Raw genomic sequence first — 4926 nt, 5'->3', positions numbered from 1 at the left:
CTGTCATCAAGACAAAGGGTGGCTACTTTTAAGAATCAAAAATATAAAATATATTTTCATTTTTTAAAACTTTTTTGGTTACTACATGATTCCATATGTGTTATTTCAGTTTTGATGTCTTCACTGTTATTCTATAATGTAGAAAATAGTAAAAATAAATAAAAACKCTGGAATGAGMAGGTMTGTCCAAACTTTTGACTCGTACTGTATATAAATAAAAATAAAGATTKAATAAAAACTAAGATGTTTGGTGTAGTTTTTCTCAAGTGCAAAAAATGTTTKATGAAAACTAGTCATCTCTCGTTGAATGACAACAAACAGTTAATGTTCCCACTCCAGTTTGGAGTAGTACTGTTGACCAATCACTGACGAWGGGGCGTAGYCTTCGGCWACTGATACTCGACTTGCCTCAAGAACATTTTTGGTGTGCTGGAGCAGCTGAAAAAAACCCTGCCGAAGACCAAAACGAACAAAAAAAAGTAATAATACTGTATATGCACGAACTGTTTTGACTGGCAAGCATACGGTAAGCTTTAGGATGGAATCAGTGTAGCCAACTGTGTGATGATCGTCAAAGCTTAGCTTATGCAAAAAAAACTGYCATATTTATGAAGTATGTGTAGCTGGAGTAGGCCTACTAGGGAAAGGGGGATACCTTGTCCGATAGTACAATTTGTGTGCTTATAATGATGATCACTAATTCTAACTTGTCKCACATTTATTACTGTAGTAAAACAGTAATAAATGTGGTTTTGTAAGAATGATTAATTTGCTTACTTCATCAACAGCAGTAGGCATGGTTAAGGTAGGCTAGGCTACTACTAGGCCTATAGCCTAATCTAATTCTTCACTGATCCAAAAAGTTGTACCTGACATGAACTGGAGCTGTGGATATTCTACTCGAACCGAATGATTTTCAAAAAAAGAGACCCGACCAGATCGGACCTGAGTGACAAATAAAACGTTATTCAGCTAATTTGCCCCACAGTATGTAAGCTATAAAGAGCTGTGGTCAGGTTCGTAGGGGTCCACTCGGGTATATATCAGCTCTACTTACATAGACCTGATCCATGACAATTGACAACTCAACCTGACTTGGACCCGAGGGACAAGTTGAATTTTGGACCCTCGTGGTACGCTAACCCGAAAACTGGACCCAGGACCAGAACAGGCCCAAAATTCTAACTTGTCCCTCTGCCCCGGGTCTTTTTTCTTTTGCACAACTTTTTGGACCCTTGAAGACCTTCACCTTCTCATCATCGATTGATAAAAATAAATAAAAAACTTGCCATTTTGGAGGTGGCTTGAGGTACGACATGGCATTATTGCCAAAGACCAGCCTCTTTCCAGAGATTACATACCTCACCAAAACATCTTCAGAAGCTGAGAAGGGCAGATGGAGGGAGGGGGACCCTAAATTAGGTCCCCTTGTAGTGTGGTAGTCTGTCATCATTAGGACATTCACTGCTGCTCTGGAGGACTAGAGGGAATCACACAGGCTGTGTGCATGTCAGGAACAGACTGAGATAGTGTGCTCATTAAAGAGCGAGAGAGAGTAGGTGTGTGTGTGTGTAGGGGGGGGGGGATCTGGGAGAGAACACTGCTGTGCCCCAGCGCGCTCAGCAACCACAGCTTACTGCTGCTCTGTAGTTGCCATGGATACAGTGCCCTCTCTCGTGGGTATGGAGGGATGGGGTGGAGGAGAGGAGAGGAYAGAAGTGACTCTGGCTGCTGCCTCTGCGTCATATTTATACCATCGGAGAGCTAGCTGTCTCCATACCTCCGCGATCCATTACATCTCTCTCTGTTTCTGGCGGTCTATTTTTCTTTGCGGTTGACCTGGTGGATGTTATAGTGAACTGGCTCTGGTGTTTCTACAGCCAAGGACAGAAGACCGGAGGAGACAAAAGGGGGGGGGGGGAAGGTAAGCATGGATAGCGTGTGTGTGTACGTGTGCCTGTTTGTGTAGTGAGGTGCCAAGTAGACAGACCGACAAAGAGGAGAGGTAAGAATGATTTTGTGACCTCACCTGAGATGGACTGGTGCCTGGGAGATGGATGTCATGCCTCTCAGGCTAGACTATGCCAAAGTCCTTATTTTGGGTGTGTAAAATGTAATGTTCATAATGAGTGTTTGTTTACCTCCAGAGGTCAACATGTTCTTTACATGTTGTGTGATGCCTCTCATTCAGTTGTGTTTGTGCAAATACTTGACTCCTCCTCTGACATTACTGTTGTGCTGTTGCTGCATGCCTTATGACAGAGAAAGGCAGAGCGACACCATCTTTGTTTTCGGAAAAGCTGCTTCGGCGGGTGAGTGACAGAGTGTGTGAGTGTGAGCGCCGGTGCGATAAACATTGCCTGTTTGTGCAGTCAGCGGTGAAGTGTATATCTCTGGCTTAAAGCCTACCTGGTATATAAACAGGAGCCATTTCGCCAAAGCTGCAGTGGAGAAAGACACACAGACATACTGTACATGCAAACAGACACACAAACACACATACAGACACACAAACACTCTGTGTGTGTGTGTGTGTGTGTGTGTGTGTGTGTGTGTGTGTGTGTGTGTGTGTGTGTGAAAATACTTATATATGCCTTTGTTCTCAGTACGCCATTTCAAAAACAGAGTTCTACTACCAGCTGAGATAATTCTGTTTTGGTCTGGCTGGACAGAGCGAGAGAGAAGGGGAGAGAGAGGAAACAAGAGTAGAGCGATCTAAGAGAGAGAGATGTGAGGACTGACAGTAAAGGCCTCAGGGAGGGTGGTGATAGTTCCTCAGAAATGTGTCTAACCGCATGTATGACATTCAGCTCTGATGGCTCGGTCATCGACACGGCGCTTGATAGCCTGTAGAGAATGTCGTGTCCCACTTTGACGTTTTTGTAAAATGGTTGTTGTGTTTCCTCAACGTATTGATCCTGACTGACGGATAACAAAGAGCTGTAGCTTGTGGAGAGGAGCCCCACTCCTACTGTGAGTATTTGTGTGTGTCACTGCGAGTGTGTGTGTGTGTTATTTAATATTCTCTCCTCACCATTCTTGATGTTCCTAAGATATCATGTAGTGGAGCGAGGAAGAGTAGACAAGGGGCTCAGAGGAGTGTGTGTGTGTCTGTTTGTCTGTCTGTGCACGTGTGTGTGGTGGACTAAGATTATTGGGTTAGAGAGCAGACACGCTTGATGGGGAGGCTAAAGAGAGGAGAGAACTAGTGTAACCGATGTGAAATGGCTAACTAGTTAGCGGTGGTGCGAGCTAATAGCGTTTCAATTGGTGACGTCACTCGCTCTGAGACCTTGAAGTAGTTGTTCCCCTTGCTCTGCAATGGCCGCGGCTTTTGTGGCGCGATGGGTAACGATGCTTCGAGGGTGGCTGTTGTCGATGTGTGCAGAGGGTCCCTGGTTCGAGCCCAGGTAGGGGCAAGGAGAGGGACGGAAGCTATACTGTTACACTAGCGTGTGTGTGTGTGCGTTTAATTTTTTTTATTTCACTTTTATTTAACCAGGTAAGCTAGTTGAGAACAAGTTCTCATTTACAACTGCGACCTTGTGTGTTATTTTTTATTTATTTTTATATATACAGTTGAAGTCGGATGTTTACATACACTTAGGTTGGAGTCAATAAAACTGGAGTCAGTGGCCATCACAAAGCCCTGACCTCAATCCCATAGAACATTTGTGGGCTGAAACTGAAAAAGTGTGTGCAAGGAAGGAGGCCTACAAACCTGACTCGGTTACAACAGCTCAGTCAGGAGGAATGGGCCAAAATTCACCCAACTTATTGTGGGAAGCTTGTGGAAGGCTACCCGNGTCTGTTTGTCTGTCTGTGCACGTGTGTGTGGTGGACTAAGATTATTGGTTTGGAGAGCAGACACGCTTGATGGGGAGGCTAAAGAGAGGAGAGAGCTAGTGTAACCGATGTGAAATGGCTAACTAGTTAGCGGTGGTGGGAGCTAATAGCGTTTCAATCGGTGACGTCACTCGCTCTGAGACCTTGAAGTAGTTGTTCCCCTTGCTCTGCAATGGCCGTGGCTTTTGTGGCGCGATGGGTAACGATGCTTCGAGGGTGGCTGTTGTCGATGTGTACAGAGGGTCCCTGGTTCGAGCCCAGGTAGGGGCAAGGAGAGCGACGGAAGCTATACTGTTACACTAGCGTGTGTGTGTGCGTTTAATTTTTTTTATTTCACCTTTATTTAACCAGGTAAGCTAGTTGAGAACAAGTTCTCATTTACAACTGCGACCTTGTGTGTGTTATTATTATTATTTTTTATATATACAGTTGAAGTCGGATGTTTACATACACTTAGGTTGGAGTCAATAAAAATTGTTTTTCAACCACTCCACACATTTCTTGTCAACAAACTCTTGTTTTGGCAAGTCGGTTAGGACATCTACTTTGTGCATGACACAAGTCATTTTTTCCAACAATTGTTTACAGACAGATTTTGTAACTAATAACTCACTGTATCACAATTCCAGTGGGTCAGAAGTTTACATACACTAAGTTGACTGTGCCTTTAAACAGCTTGGAAAATTCTGATAGGCTAATTTGAGTCAATTGGAGGTGTACCTGTGGATGTATTTCAAGTTCTACCTTCAAACTCAGTGCCTCTTTGCTTGAAATCATGTGAAAATCTTGAAGAAATCAGCGAAGACCTCAGAAGAAAAAAAATGTAGACCTCCACAAGTCTGGTACATCCTTGGGAGCAATTTCCAAATGCCTGAATGTACTACATTCATCTGTATAAACAATAGTATGCAAGTATAAACACCATGGGACCACGCAGCCGTCATACCGCTCAGGAAGGAAGAAGCCAATACTCCAAAACCACCCAAAAAATGCCAGACTACGGTTTGCAACTGCACATGGGGACAAAGAGCATACTTTTTGGAGAAATGTCCTCTGGTCTGATGAAACAAAAATAGAACT

The 4926-nt window shown here is 43.9% G+C and overlaps 1 pseudogene; it reads left to right on the top strand.

The window, feature by feature from the left end:
• Positions 1 to 400: 400 nt before the first annotated feature.
• LOC111952011 (LIM domain-binding protein 1-like) overlaps positions 401 to 4926 on the top strand; it is a 56389-nt pseudogene continuing 51863 nt past the window's right edge.

This window comes from Salvelinus sp. IW2-2015, linkage group LG25 (genome assembly GCF_002910315.2).
Source record: "Salvelinus sp. IW2-2015 linkage group LG25, ASM291031v2, whole genome shotgun sequence".
NCBI classification, from domain to species: Eukaryota; Metazoa; Chordata; class Actinopteri; order Salmoniformes; family Salmonidae; genus Salvelinus; species Salvelinus sp. IW2-2015.
Note: the sequence above shows the minus strand (reverse complement) of the source record. Positions and strands in the feature narration are given on the sequence as shown.